We start from the raw sequence: 16242 nt of genomic DNA, 5'->3' as shown, positions 1-16242 counted from the left end.
CCACAGTGCTATGAGATTAGAAATTGGTTACAGGGGAAAAAATGTAAAAAACAGAGATACATGGAAGCTAAACAATATGTTACTAAATAACCAAAAGATCACTGAAGAAATCAAAGAGGAAATCAAAAAATACCTAGAGACAAATGACAACAAAAACATGATGATCCAAAACTTATGGGATGCAGCAAAAGCAGTTCTAAGAGGGAAGTTTATAGCAATACAATTCTACCTCAATAAACAAGAAAAATCTCAAACAATCTAACCTTACACCTAAAGGAACTAGAGAAAGAAGAACAAACAAAACCCAAAGTTAGCAGAAGGAAAGAAATCATAAAGATCAGAGCAGAAATAAATGAAATAGAAACAAAGAAAACAATAGCAAAGATCAATTAAACTAAAAGCTGGTTCTTTGAGAAGATAAATGAAATGGATAAACGTTTAGCCAGACTCAACAAGAAAAAGAGGGAGAGGACTCAAATCAATAAAATTAGAAATGAAAAAGGAGAAGTTACAACAGACACCACAGAAATACAAAGCATCTTAAGAGACTACTACAAGCAACTCTATGCCAATATAATGGACAACCTGGAAGAAATGGACAAATTCTTAGAAAGGTATAACCTTACAAGACTGAACCAGGAAGAAACAGAAAATATGAACAGACCAATCACAAGTAATGAAAGGGAAACTGTGATAGAAAATCTCCCAGCAAACGAAAGTCCAGGACCAGATGGCTTCACAGGTGAATTCTATCAAACATTTAGAGGAGAGCTAACACCCATCCTCCTCAAACTCTTCCAAAAAATTGCAGAGGAAGGAACACCCCCAAACTCATTCTATGAGGCCACCATCACCCTGATACCAAAACCAGACAAAGATATTACAAAAACGAAAACTACAGGCCAATATCACTGATGAATATAGATACAAAAATCCTCAAAAAATACTAGCAAACAGAATCCAACAACACATTAAAAGGATCATACACCATGATCAAGTAGGATTTATCCCAGGGATGCAAGGATTCTTCAATATATGCAAATCAATCAATGTGATACAACATATTAACAAATTGTAGAATAAAATCCATATGATCATCTCAATAGATGCAGAAAAAGCTTTTGACAAAATTCAACACCCATTGGTGATAAAAACTCTCCAGAAAGTGAGCATAGAGGGAAACTACCTCAACATAATAAAGGCCATATACAACAAACCCACAGCAAACGTCATTCTCAGTGGTGAAAAACTGAAAGCATTTTCTCTAAGATCAGGAACAAGACAAGGATGTCCACTCTCCCCACTATTATTGAACATAATTTTGGAAGTCCTAGTCATGACAATCAGAGAAGAAAAAGAAGTAAAAAGAATACAAATTGGGAAAGAAGAAGTAAAACTGTCACTGTTTGCAGATGACATGATACTATACGTAGATAATTCTAAAGATGCCACCAGAAAACTACTAGAGCTAATCAATGAATTTGGTAAAGTTGCAGGACACAAAATTAATGCACAGAAATCCCTTGCATTCCTATACACTAACAACGAAGGATCAGAAAGAGAAATTAAGGAAACAATCCCATTCAAACAATGCCAATCCCATTCAACAAAATCCCATTTTGTTGTCACCATGGCAACAAAAAGAATAAAATATCTAGGAATAAAGCTACTTAAGGAGGTAAAAGACCTGCACTCAGAAAACTATAAGACCCTGATGAAAGAAATCAAAGATGACACAAACAGATGGAGAGATATACCATGTTCTTGGATTGGAAGAATCAATATTGTGAAAATGACTACACTACCCAAAGCAATCCCTTTGGGTTGTATAGTCACTGCACACAGATTCAGTGCAATCCGTATCAAATTACCAATGGCATTTTTTACAGAACTGGAACAAAAATTGTAAAAATTTGTTTGGAGACACAAAAGACCCCTAGTAGCCAAAGCAATCTTGAGGGAAAAAAACGAAGCTTGCGGAATCAGGCTCTCTGACTTCAGACTGTACTGCAAATCTACAGTAATCAAGATAATATGGTACTGGCACAAAAACAGAAATATAGATCAATGGAACAGGATAGAAATTCCAGAGATAAACCCACACACCTATGGTCAACAAATCTGTGATAAGAGAGGCAAGGATATACAATGGAGAAGAGACAGTCTCTTCAATAAGTGGTGCTGGGAAAACTGGACTGCTACATGTAAAAGAATGAAATCAGAACACTCCCTAACACCATACACAAAAATAAACTCATAATGGATTAAAGACCTAAATGTAAGACCGGACACTATAAAACTCTTAGAGGAAAACATAGGAAGAACACTCTTTGACATAAATCGCAGCAAGACCTTTATTGACCCACCTCCTAGAGTAATGGAAATAAAAACAAAAATAAACAAATGGGACCTACTGAAACTTCAAAGCTTTTGCACAGCTAAGGAAACCATAACCAAGACGAAAAGACAACCCTCAGAATGGGAGAAAATATTTACATATGAATCAACGGACAAAGGATTAATCTCCAAAATATATAAACAGCTCATGCAGCTCAATGTTAAAGAAACAAAGAACCAAATCCAAAAATGGGCAGAAGACCTAAATAGACATTTCTCCAAAGAAGACATACAGATGGCCAAGAGGCACATGGCATCTGCTCAACATCACTAATTATTAGAGAAATGCAAATCAAAACTACAATCAGGTATCACCTCACACTGGTCAGAACGGGCATCATCAGAAAATCTACAAACAACAAATGCTGGATTGGGTGTGGAGAAAAGGGAACCCTCTTGCACTGTTGGTGGGAATGTAAATTGATACAGCCACTATGGAGAACAGTATGGAGGTTCCTTAAAAAACTAAAAATAGAACTACCATATGACTCAGCAATCCCACTACTGGGCATATACCCAGAGAAAACCAGAATTCAAAAAGACACATGCACCCCAATGTTCATTGCAGCGCTATTTACAATAGCCAGGACATGGAAGTAAGCTAAATGCCCCTTGACAGACAAATGGATAAAGAAGATGTGGTACATACATACAATGGGATATTACTCAGCCATGAAAATGAATGAAATTGGGTCATTTGTAGAGATGTGGATGGACCTAGAGACTCATACAGAGTGAAGTAAGTCAGAAAGAGAAAAACAAATATTGTATATTAATGCATATATGTGAAGTCTAGAAAAGTGGTAGAGATGAACTGGTTTGCAAGGCAGAAATAGAGACACAGATGTAGAAAACAAATGTACAGATACCAAGCGGGGAAAGCCAGGGGAGGTTGTGGTGGGATGAATTGCGAGATGGGGATTGACATATATACACTAATATGTATAAAATAGATAACTAATAAGAACCTGCTATATTAAAAAAATAAAATGCTTATTAATCTAGCATTATTAATCTAGCATTAGTTATGGTAGTTAAGCTTTCAGAGATAATGAAATGTAAATGAGCCTCTAGAGCATGCCACGTTCCCCCAAACTGAAGACATTCGTGAAGAAAAGTTGTTGTGGTAGGATGACGGTGAATATTAATTGTGTGGATTTATATACTCTGCAGATGGCAATGCAGATGCTGGGTACAGTCAAGAGCCGTGACACAGGCCAGCAGGAAAGGGAAGCCTGAGCTCGCTTTGCGCTTCTCCCTGGGGATGTTGCCCTGACTGGCCACTGAAAGTTTCCCACTGAAGTTTCACAGGCCACACCGGGGTCAGAGGTGAAGCTGGGCCTCAAGCCCGGGGCAACCTGACTCTGAGCTCTGCTCTTCACCAGCTGTTCCACATGGGCACCCTGGTGGCCCGTGCACCTGTGTCCCAGTGGGGGCCTCAGCTAGTTAACGCACATCTATCCTGACCACCTCCCTCCTCCCCAGGCCCCTCCCACCTGAAGTCAGGAAGAGCCAGTGATGATTATTTTTTAACCAGCAGTTGTGAATTATTGAGTGCCTATGCATGCCAGGCATCATGCCAGGCATTGAGGTTACTCTCACTCATGGAGCTGACGTCTCAGCAGTCAGCACATAACCACTAGGTAGATGTTCAGTTACCGACTGTGGGAAGGGCTATGAAGGCAAAGCAAAGAGAGCGATGGGAGATGGTAAAATGTTGGCAATAGTAATAATGGCTGACACTAATTGTTTACTACGTTCTCCACACAGTTCAAAACACTTTCAGTGGAGTTTGTCCTTTGACTCTCCTAACAGCTCTGTGAATTAGTTCCACTTTACAGATGAGGAAACAGAGGCTCAGAGAGGTGAAGTAACTTGCCCATGGTCACAAAGCTCGTAAGCAGCATACCTGGGATTTGAATCAGCAAGTCTGAGTCCAGATTCCCTGCTGCTCACCACTATGCTCTATTGCCTTAGAAAAGGAAGAATGAATTTGGATGACACAGGAGGTAGGGAAGACTTCTCAAAGGAGGCTGTGTGTAAACTGGACCTCAGAAGCGAGCTGGTCAGTGGGGAGAGCCCTGGGAGAGGAGAGAGCTTGGTGTCCTGAGGCATCAACATCCTCAGGGCTGAGGCTGGGAGTGCTGGCCCCTGCAGTACAATTCAGTTTCACGGGGCCTCTGGGGCTGGTGAGCTGTGAGTCCTTATCCTAAAAGCCACAGGAAGCCGTGTCAGGGTTTTGAGCAGGAGAGTGACAAGAACCAATCTTTTTTCCCTTACATTATTCCTCAGGGAGGGAATGAGGCCCCCTTTCCACTGTATAGAGGGTGGGTTTGGTAAGTTGGCATTTAGTCTGTGGGTAGAGCATCTAAAAGTTCAGGGCAGACTGGCTGCAGAAAAGGCATCTGTCGGCTCCACTTTCAGACTTTGAAGAGGCAGGGGAGAGATGGGACACATCACACTCAAGGTGGTGAGCCCTCTGTGTGGCGGGAGGGATGAGAGGCCAGCCAGCCCTGGAAGCTGTGTGTGTGTGTGTGTGTGTGTGAGAGAGAGAGAGAGAGAGAGAGAGAGTGTGAGTGATGCCTTCTGAGACAGGACAGTTGGTGAATGCAATAGGCATGGGCATGCACATTTATCTCTGAGGGAGCTGCAGCCCGGCAGTGGCTTATTTGAAAGATTACAGCTTCGAGGAAAGAAACACATTGGTTAGAATTGACCCTAGGTTTATGAGTCCCAGGACCCCTGCCCCTTAGAGGGGAATGACTCTATTTGCTGCAGAGAAGAAGGGGTCCCTTTGTGTTAAAAAGGAAAAGGCTGAAATGCATATCTTGGGAGCTGCCACGCACTTAATGTGGGAGGAGATGGGGACTCAGGAAGCATCTGGTTCTGCTCTAGGGTGGGCTCTTCGGTGGGAAGATTTTGGTTGGTGCAAAGTTTTATGAAGCCCTTGGAGAAGGCCGGGATCTGAGACAGTGACCAGAGTGGGTGAAGAGCGGAAATGTACAACATACTTACTGCAAAAAATAGAAATACATCGGTGGTTTTGTTGAAGAGGTGAAAGGAAGTGAATTCACCAGCTGTAAGAAGGTGGAAATCTGGGAGTGCTTCCTGACAGAGGCAGGCCTTGAGCTAGACTCTGTGACTCTCAGGACAGTGATCTTTAAGCCCTGAAAGCCCCTGCAGAGGCCTGGCCCTGGGGAAAGGTCCTGCTTGTGTTAGAGCCTCATGAGGTTCCACAAACCAAGGTTCAGATAACAGCCTTGAGGACTAAGTCCAGGCTTCTTATTCTGTGCCAAGCTTTGGCGAGTGGTCTCCACATGTAAGCTCTGGAGTTCCTACATGGATTGAAGGGTCTGTGGAAAAGTGGGCTAGAGGACTGCTGTGTTTGTGTCACTTCACATGGTCAATTGTCTCATCAGGAGTGGGGGCAGTGATGGACCTGAGGGGGCCCCGCAGACACCCCCAGCCACCGCTTAGCTCTGCCACTAATCTTAGCCACTGTTCTCAGCTGGGCTGAGGGGTGCTTCCCGATACCAGTCCTCTCTTCTGTTCTGATGTCCAAGGACAGGCTTACACATTTTCAATCCATCGAGGGCTATTCTTTTTTTTTTTAACTAATATATATATATATTTAAATGTCTGTTCATTGGTTTGTTTATTTATTTATTTTTGGCTGTGTTGGGTCTTTGTTTCTGTGTGAGGGCTTTCTCCAGTTGCGGCAAGCGGGGGCCACTCCTCATCGCGGTGCGTGGGCCTCTCACTATCGTGGCCTCTCTTGTTGCGGAGCACAGGCTCCAAACATGCAGGCTCAGTAGTTGTGGCTCACGGGCCTAGTTACTCCGCGGCATGTGGGATCTTCCCAGACCAGGGCTCGAACTCGTGCCCCCTGCATTAGCAGGCGGATTCTCAATCACTGCGCCACCAGGGAAGCCCTCGAGGGCTATTCTTGACCTAGAACAATCTGCATATTTTATGTTCGACCAAATCCCAGCGACCCTTCAGGACTTTTTTCCAGTGCTTCCCCTTCCTCTCACCATGAGCTCCATAAGCACAGAGATTCCCCATTTCATTCCCTGGGGTTTTCCTAGCTTATAGATCACGGTCTGGCATGTAGTGAGTGCTCAGTGGATAAACATGGAATGAACGAATGAAGCTTTCCTGTTCTTCTAGCCCTGGATTTTTATGAACCGCAGTTGGCATTTATTGAGTTCATTCCTGTGGTGGGTTGAATAGTGCTCCACACCCACCCCAAATTCATGTCAACTGGGAACATCAGAATATGACCTTATTTGGAAATTGGGTCTTTGCAGATGTAGTTAAGGATCTTTAGATAAAATCATCCTGGATTTAAGGTGGGCCCACATAAGACTGGTGTCTTATATGAAGAGAAGACACAGCAATACACAGGGAAGGAGGCCATGTGAAGACAGAGGCAGAGACTGGGGTGATGTGTCTAAAAGCTAGGGAACACAAAGGATTTCCGGCAACCACCAGAAGCAATGAGAGAGACGTGTGACAGATTCTCCCGCATAACCTCCAGAAAGAGCCAATCCTGCCAACACCTTGATTTTGGACTTCAGTCCTCCTGAACTGTAAGAGAATAAATTTCTGTTGTTTCAAGTTAGCCAGTTTGTGGTAATTTGTTACGGCTGCCCTAGGACACATACAATTCATACTGTCAGTATTTTGTAAGCTCTCACTCCCTTCTGGAGCAAAGGCTTGGTCATGTCAGGGAGCAAGTCTGGGTCACCACCATAGGTCCACTGCCTAGTGACCAACCACCCTGGTTTGTCTGGGACTGAGGGGTATCCCAGGATGTAGGATTTTTAGAGAGCTAAAATGGGGGCAGTCCTGCGCAAACCAGAATGACTGGTCATCTTGCTCGCAGGGTGCTTGACACTGGGTCAGTGCCTGGTAGGTGGTGGCAGTTGTGTCTTGTGTGTTGGAAGAGCATGGGCCGGGCCAGATGCAGGTGGTGTGTGCAGAGATTTTGTGCAAGATGAGCCTGGAGTCGGATAGGAGAGAACTGAAGAACTGGAAACTTACTCTGGGTAATAGGGAGCCACAGTAGGTCTCTGAGGGCTGCAGAGTTCCGCTTGGGAGGCCTGGGGATTCCTGTGCTGGAATCCCTGTGGGCTCCCTCTAAGTCTGCTCCTGGGAGGCCCAGGCACTTTGTCTGCAGGAGTTCTCGCACAGGCCTCCCAGAAGTGGGTCTCCTGCCCACAGGCTGCAGCCAGCGCCTGCCTGGCCCAGGGAACTTCTTTTTTTTTTTTTTTCCTCTTTTATTTATTTTTATTTTTATTTTATTTTTTACATCTTTATTGGAGTATAACTGCTTTACAATGGTGTGTTAGTTTCTGCTTTATAACAAAGTGAATCAGTTATACATATACATATGTTCCCATATCTCTTCCCTCTTGCATCTCCCTCCCTCCCACCTTCCCTATCCCACCCCTCTAGGTGGTCACAAAGCACCAAGCTGATCTCCCTGTGCTATGTGCGGAACTTCTTTTTTTTTTTTTTCTTTTTGAAACCAAGTGCGAGAATTTTTTTTTTTTTTTTCTTTTTGAAACCAAGTGCGAGAAAGCCTAGGCGTGCCCACGGTCACCCTCCCCGCCCCCCCCTGTTTAAATATACTGAATGGAGCTGATTGCCTAAATTGAAGGTATTATAGTACAATGATTGTTATAATTAAAACTATTATCATCTGAAAGAAACCAGAACCTGGGAAACCACTGCAAAGACTTTTAAAGCTTTTAAAACATGTTTTTGAACAAGATAAAAGCTCCTTTGTGTGGAGTGTTTTGGAGAGTCAGTTTGTGAGTGGGCACCTGTGGGCTCTGAATACAGCCTGGTTCTCCATGAGGTGGGTGTGGGCAGCAGGGGTTTTCGGTCAGAGGGTGGCCGCTGCTCTGTTAGCCCAGACCCGAGATGCTGCCCTCAGCAATGCAGGCAGAGCAGGGTTCACTCCAAGGGTCCAGGCCGGGTGGGGATCTGATGGAGGAACGTTGTCCTGAATGTGGGGCCTGTCAAAACAGACACGTTGCATCCCCCCCTCCCCACATTTGGGAAGGATAGTCTGGCTCTGGTGGGAGAAAGGGGGGCAGTGTCTGGACTGGAGGTGTGAGACCCTGGGGGTCTCCAGATGGCAAGAAGAGGGGACAGTAGTCCTAGAGTGGTAGAGGCTCAGGGAAGGCCTGGGATGGCAGGATGGGGGCTTACAGCGGGCTCTCGACCTGGCCATCAGGAGCCCCCTCTGCTCATGTGACAGGACTCCCAGATGCCCAGGTGGGTGTGGAGCTGGAAACAGCTTGAGAGGAGTTGGGGCTGGCATAGCCGGCAATGACTCTTTTGAGTTTGGTTACCTTACACTCTCCTCGGTTCCCCCACCCCCACATTGTACAGGTGAGGAAGTTGAGGCTCAGAGAGGGAAAGGATGGGCCAGGGTCACCCAGCTGGTAAGTGGTAGGGACCAGGCTCTGGAGCCCAACTCCAGGGTGCCGTGCCTTTTACCTTGGGCCTCTCTGCATCTGGCAATGGTGGCCATGCTTGGTTAGCTGTCTCTTGGGTTGGTACCATGTGTGCTGGTCCTTGATTTGGATGGGCACTTGATTATATTTTGTCCCACCTTGATTTCACTATTTTTCCTTTTTCTTCTTTCAAAAAAATATACAATTAATACACAAAACCATTCTTATTAAGAAATCAAACATTATGGGTGATAAGAGTGCCAACTAAAGAATGTTGCTTGCCATCTGGTTCTACAAGGATTGAGTCAATAGCCACTGTAGTTGCTGACCTTCAACACACCCTGAAAGCAATTCCAGGTGGAGATCAGCAATGAGGCACTCTGTGTTCTGGGAAAACTGGCAGAACAGTCCTTCAGATAGTTAGATATTTTTAGGAGAAAATTTTAGGAACCCAAATTCTTGCATCTCCCCATACTTAGAAAAGCGCTAAAACCATTAACTAAGATACCTGTTCCTGGTGCCAAGCAGCAACCTTCTACTGAGATGTGTGCTTGATCACAGGTACCCTTCGCCTATCACATGTACACTGACCTCCCCCCTTACCTCTTTGGAACAGTTCTCAGTGCTCTCTGAGAGGCTGTTTCCCAGGCTATAGTCCTCAGTAAGACACTGAATAAACCCAACTCACAGCTCTTCCATTGTACGTTTTTTTCAAGTTGATAATAGCTAACTCAGAGCAATAATCTTAGATGTGTTTGTGTATATGTATACATACATAATACATTTAGTCCTCATACAGCCTTTTGAGGTAAGCACCGTTTTCCCTATTTTATAGAAGAGAGAATGAAGGCCCTTGCTGGAGGCTACACAGCTGGGCTTAGAGCTGGTAGACTGGTCAGAGCCCGTGTGTTTGATTCCTGTACTATGGAGAAAGTGGAATATCCCCTTTCCCCCCCCAATCTTACTCCCTCCTCCTCCTGAAGCAAAGATCAGTTACTGTTTCGTGTATCTTCTTTCAGACCTTTCTCATGAATTTACACATAACAGAGTTTTTGTGTATGTGTTTTTAGGCATAAACAGTATCATTTGGTATTTATTGTTTGCAGATTGCTTCCTTCACTGAACAATCCATTGTGGTGATACTTTCATGCCAAGAACATGTCAACACTGTACCCTTCTTAAATGTTGCAGTGTGTCCCCTAGTTTATGATTGGGTATATACTAGTGCCATGGACTGAATATTTGTGTCCCCACACCCCCCCAATTCATATGTTGAAACCTAATCCCCTAGGTGATGGTATTAGGGGGTGGGACCTTTGGGAGGTGATTAGGTCAAGAGGGTGAAGCTCTTGCAGATGAGATTAGTGTCTCTATAAAAGAGACCACAGAGAGCTCCCTTGCCCCTTCCACTATGTGAGGACACAGCAAGCCATCTATGAATCAGGAAGCAGGCCCTCACCAGACACCAAACCTGTTGGCACCTTGGTCTTGGACTCCAGCCTTTAGAACTGTGAGAGATAAATGTCTGTTGTTCATAAGCCACCTAGTCTATGGTAATTCTATTGTAGGAGCCTGAACAGACTAAGACGACTAGTAATCATGAAGATATATATAAAAAAAAAAAGGAGATGCAGCTTTTTCACCTGACGGTTTAGCAAACATTAAGCAGATTGCTATCATCGAGTGTCAGCAAAGACGAGGGATGATTCTTGCTCATTGCTGATGGCTGTGCACATTGGGGCAGCCTTCATGGAGGGCAGTTTGGCAGTATCTATTAAATTTAAACTAGCACACCTTTGTCCTACCACACCCCCCAGCTTCTAGATCTCTAGCCTAGAGACAGATGTGCATATACCAGCAAGGAGACATCCTAATGATGTTCACGTAACACTGTTGGTAGCGGTGCAGCATTGAAACAGCCTGTTGTCCTCATCTTGTGTCTCAGCTGGATTGTAAGGTCCCAAGTTCAGGTGCTAGGTCCTAGGCTGGCTCCCAGCCTCCCCGAAATGGAGAGAGACCTGCCCATATGCCAGGAGATCAACAGATACTTTCTGGGTTTTTTTTTGCTTTGTAAACTTTTCTTACCCAGGTTCTGTGTATGTAGGTTCAGAATCCAAATAGAACTAGTGGGCTTAGAATGAAAGATGGCAGTATCCTGCCCCTTGTTCCCTGTTCCCAGCTCCCAGGAATCAACTGCTTTCAATGTTTAATATAATTTATTTTTGTATTTCTTGTATTTTCTCCATATTTCTATACTACTTGATTTAACTGCTTGATTTTTTTTTCATTTTGGATATGACCCATAGACTTTCTTTTGAGGAAGGGAAGGATTATTAATTTTTATTACTGGCACAGCCTTCTCCCCTGCCCCGCCTCTCTCCCCCCACCCCCTCCCAAGAGCTTCCCCTTCCTCTCTCCTGAGAATGTTAAATCCTCATTTTGGGTTAAGTCAGTATTCAATGTTTATATTATTATGACTATGTAACTAATATTTACAGAGAGCCACGTGTAGTACTATGATTATAGTTTCTTGTACAACCTTTAATTTTCTCAGAAGTTAATAATTGCTCATTTCTTTTCCTTTATTTTGTTTTACGTGTACCAATTACAAATTATTTCCCAAACTCCATGACAGCAATGAAAATCTCTGAATATTTTAAACACAGCACCAAGTGACTTGTTTTTTTGTTTATTTTTCAGACAGCCCTGAAGAGCCTCCAGCCTGAAGCTGCTGTCTAGACTGTTCTCTGAAAACAGCACCCAGATTCTTACCTGAACTTTCCACCACCTTCTCCAGGACATCCCCTGCACCCTGGATCCCACTTCATTGTCTTTCTTGGATTCTTCCCTTCTTTTGAGAGGAATACTTCCTCCAGTAACTTCCTGAGGAAGGGGACTAGGAGGTAAGTTTTTGGAGACCTTGTTTGTCTGAAAATGTCCTTATTCTAGCCTCACATTTGATTGATAGTGTGGCTGACTCTAAATTGGAAATCATTTTCCCTCAGAATTTTGAATGCATTGTTCTTTGTCTTCTAGCTTCCATTGTTGTTGAGATATCAGATACCGTTCAGATCCTGAGGTTTCTATGTGACCTGCTTATTTACTTTGGAAGTTTTTAGAATTTCTCTCCATTTCTCTTTTCTATACTTCGTGATGGTGTTCCTCGGCATGGTTTAAAAATTTAAAAAAATTTTTAAAAATTATTATTTTAAAGTTTAATTCATGATGCCATATACTTGGAAGATTTGTTAAACCTTGAAATGAATCTCCTTCAGTTCTAGAACAGTATCTAGTATTATTTTTTGATAATTGGATCCTCTCTGTTTTCCAGTTTTCTTTTTCTGTAACTCCTATTAGTTGAATAATGGACCTCCTAGGTTAATCCTTGAATTTTCTTATCTTTCCTATTTTCTACTTTTTTCTATTTTAATGGAGATTTGTTCTATTTTATTTTTCAAATAATCTGTTGATTAAAAAAATCTGCTCTCATGTTTTTAATTTCCATGTTTTTTCTTGTTTCCTGAATATTCATTTTCATAGTTCCCTTGTTCTTATTTCATGAAATGCAATATCTTCTAATTTTTCTGAGAGTATTAAAGTACAAACATTATTATTATTATTATTATTATTTTTTCGGTACACGGGCCTCTCACTGTTGTGGCCTCTCCCGTTGCGGAGCACAGGCTCTGGATGCGCAGGCTCAGCGGCCATGGCTCATGGGCCCAGCCGCTCCGCGGCATGTGGGATCTTCCTGGACCGGGGCACAAACCCGTGTCCCCTGCATCGGCAGGCGGACTCTCAACCACTGCGCCACCAGGGAAGCCCTTATTATTATTTTGTTTGTTTCTTGCAATCTCTCTATTTCCTTTGGAATTCTTTTATCACCTGTTTGCTCTGATCCTTCAGTTAGAGGCTTTTCTCTAACATCTGGTGCTCTATGGCCTCCCACACATATCTGAGAGTGAGGTACCAGATACCCCCAGGGATGCTCCCTGTGCTTGAGTGAGGCTCGATGACCAGTAAGCTTCAGTATAGAGTGATTGGGGTGGGGTGACTTGGTTATCTTCATATGGAATTCCTGATGTCAGGTCCTTTCTCTAGGGGTGGTCGGTTTCTCCAGAGAGAAATCCTCCCATTATCTGCCTGGAGGAGGGGGTATAGGTCTGGGCGAGAACTTTCCAGAAGCTCAGTGGGAGAAGGTGACATGAGTTTTCACTGTTCAGCTTATAGAATTACCCTTATTCTCCCTGTTTTAAATATGGCCCCCACCCCCATGCTCAGTTGTGTTTGCTGTCCTTGAGGGCAGAAAGTCTTTGATGCAAACTCTCCAGAGAGTTGGCCTCCCATCTATTTTCATGGTGAGGGTAGGGTGGTCATCTTGCTGGGAAGTGGGGGTAGGATTCCTAGTTCTCATGTGGACTTTCCTAGTTTTTAGCCCCACCTATGCCTCTGCCTTCTGAGGTAGTATTTGTTGCTTCCTCAGTTCCTGGGCCTTTCAGTGTTCTGAATGGGTTTGCTCATACAAAAGCAGGCTTCAGCTTTCCCTGATCCGCTAAGCCAGTTGGCTCTTGCCCATCTGCTTTCCAGCTTCCAAACTGTTGTTGATAGAACTTGTCTTCTGTCATCTTCTCTTTTCTCTGTCCTTGTGGGTTTCTGTCATTTTTAGACCTTCACTACTATTTTGGGGGGGTTCTTTTTGCAGGGTGTGTGGCAGAAATAAGTGTGTATATTTAGTCCTCTGTGTTTACTCTGGACTCCTGAGTTTTTTCTTTATGATAGAAGCATGAACAGAGACACAGATCATCTGTTTGTTACGTGTCTGCCCTGTTTTCTTGCTGGCATGCTGTTGTATGCCAGAAAACCCAACCCAAATGGCTTAAACAGTAAGGAGATTTATCTCATCTAATGATAAGCTCTGGGATAGGATGGCTCCAGGTTTGGTTAATTTAGCAGCTCAACAATGTCATTGAGGGCACAAGTTCTTTCCATTTTTCTACTCCACTTTAGTGCCCTTCATGGTCACAAAGTGGCTGCTGTGGTTCCTTCCACTCAACCTTCATGTCCTTGTATACAAGTGTCCACAAGCAGAAGAGATAGCGTCCCTTCGTTGTTTTACTCTCTTTAAAAAAGTAAAATTGTGTCTTAGTCTGTTCAGGCTGCTGTAACAAAATACCACAGATTGGGTATTTTATAAACAGCAAACATTTATTTCTCACAGTTTTGGAGGCTAGGAAGTCCAGAATCATGGTCTGGCAGATTCCATGTTTAGTGAGGGCTTTCTGGTTCATTTAGGTGACTATCTTTTTGCAGTTTCCTCACATGGCTGAAGGGGCTATGGGTCTCTCTGGAGCCTCTCTTTTAAGGTCACTACTCCCATTCACGAGGGCTCTGTCCTCATGACCTAATCACCTCCCAAAGGCTCCACATCCTAATACTATCACCTTAGGGGTTAGGATTACAACATATGAATTTGGGGGGGGACACAAATATTTAGACCATGGTGAATTGTTTGAATAGGTGTTATATCCACAGGTTAGCAATCTAAAATACTTAAAAGGCAAACAATAAAAAGTCTCCCTATTAATCCTATCCTTTCTTCTCATGAATAGGATTTTCTTATTTATTCTTGATGCCAAAAACTTGGCCTCTTTTCACTGGTGCCAAATTGAAACTTGGAGACAGAATTTTGGGTGAAGTAGAACAGAATAGCTTTATTGCTTTGCCAGGCAAAGGGGGACAGAGTGGGCTCCTGCCCTCAAAAACTGTGTGTCCCAACCCCAGAGGATTTGGTGAGGAGTTTTATAGCAATGGTTCAAGGGTGGGGTTGCTGATAAGATTAAGTTGTGTGCAGGGCCTACACTCCTTTAATCTGGTCTCAGGTAATCTCTTGATGAGCTTCTCTGGTTCCTTTAATCTGGCTTCAGGTGGTCTTCTCTGGAATGCAGAATGCTGACATTTTCCGTTTGTTGGGGGTTTTAGTTCCGTAAAGAGCTCAGAGATATTGTTATGTGTATCCTTTGAGGTGGAACCAGGACCTTACCTCAAGGCTGCACTACTGTTTCTTGGCTGCTCCTCCCTTGTCTCCGCATCCCCTCCCTTCCCTGATTAGCAACTGTTTGAATCTGCCCTTGGAAACTCAGGGAAGGTCATGGAGGCTGGAGTCTGTTTCCTACAAACAAGAAACAGGGGGTACAGAAAGGCTTCCATGCCCAGGAACCCTACAGGGCCCTGCTTGGTTTCATCCTTCCAGAATCTCTTTGTGTAATAAGGCATATTACAAGCAAATATGAACATATAGTTTTATCTCACTGTCACTTTTCCATGCTCTAAGCATTTTTAAAAATTAAATTAAATTTATTTATTATTTTTGGCTGCATTGGGTCTTTGTTGCTGCACGTGGGCTTTCTGTAGTTGCAGCGAGTGGGGGCTACTCTTTGTTGCGGTGCGCGGGCTTCTTATTGTGGTAGCTTCTCTTTGTTGTGAAGCACAGGCTCTACGCGGGTGGGCTTCAGTAGTTGTGGCACTTGGGCTCCATAGTTGTGGCTTGTGGGCTCTAAAACGCAGGCTCAGTAGTTGTGGCACATGGGCTTAGTTGATCTGTGGCACATGGGATCCTCCCAGACCAGGGCTCTAACGCATGTCCCCTGCATTGGCAGGCGGATTCTTAACCGCTGTGCCACCAGGGAAGTCCCTCTAAGCATTTTTTGACACTGCTTTTTGTTTTTCACTGAGCAAAATATTTTGGTACATAAAGCACATCCTTCACATTGTTTTATAGATATATTATATTGCTTTATATGTATGTAACCTAATTTGTTTAACCAGTCATCTTTTGATAGATATTTAGGTTGTTTCCCATATTTGCTGTTATAATAAATTCTGAAAATCTGTTAGTTTTCCTAGAGGATAAATTCCTAGAAGTAAAATTGCTGAGGCAAAAGGGGTATGTATTTGTGACCTTGACAGATGTTGCAAATTGCCCTTCCTGGGGTTTGTACCAGTTTATTCTCCCATCAACACTGTATGAAAGGCTGGTTTTGCAACAACCCACAAGGTATCTTCTCAACCTTTGGATTCTTGCCAATCTGATAGGTGAAAAATGGTCCTTGTGTCTCTATTTAAGAGCTAAGAAACCATTTCCAGGAGTTTCTTCAGCAGACTTGTTCTCCTGAGCAAGGTCTCCTTGGCTGGAATTTTGTAATGTGCTGCCTCCTGAACCAGTCATTGGCAAAAGAAATGAAATGACTCTAATTGGTTTAAATTAATCCAGTTTAACATCCTCTGGTGGGGTTGGTATAGGGGCAGCCTTCCCACTACAGGGATGCCTGGACAGCACTGGGTTCTGTTAGTGAGGGAGACGGGGGTAATGCTGTGG

At 43.6% G+C, this 16242-nt stretch overlaps 1 protein-coding gene across 5 annotated transcripts in view; it reads left to right on the top strand.

Moving 5' to 3' along the window:
- Positions 1-6758: 6758 nt before the first annotated feature.
- FSTL4 (follistatin like 4) overlaps positions 6759-16242 on the top strand; it is a 723812-nt gene continuing 714328 nt past the window's right edge. For all 5 annotated transcript variants that reach the window (XM_081231116.1, XM_081231115.1, XM_081231112.1 and 2 more), the window contains exons 1-2: positions 6759-6989; positions 11568-11770. The gene's annotated coding sequence lies outside the window, so the exon portion shown is untranslated. The remainder of the gene's footprint in view (positions 6990-11567; positions 11771-16242) is intronic.

Source organism: Mesoplodon bidens (assembly GCF_964165515.1).
Source record: "Mesoplodon bidens genome assembly, chromosome: 4".
In the NCBI taxonomy this organism is placed as follows: domain Eukaryota; kingdom Metazoa; phylum Chordata; class Mammalia; order Artiodactyla; family Ziphiidae; genus Mesoplodon; species Mesoplodon bidens.
The sequence above is the reverse complement of the archived record's forward strand: the minus strand, read 5'-3'. Positions and strand labels throughout refer to the sequence as shown.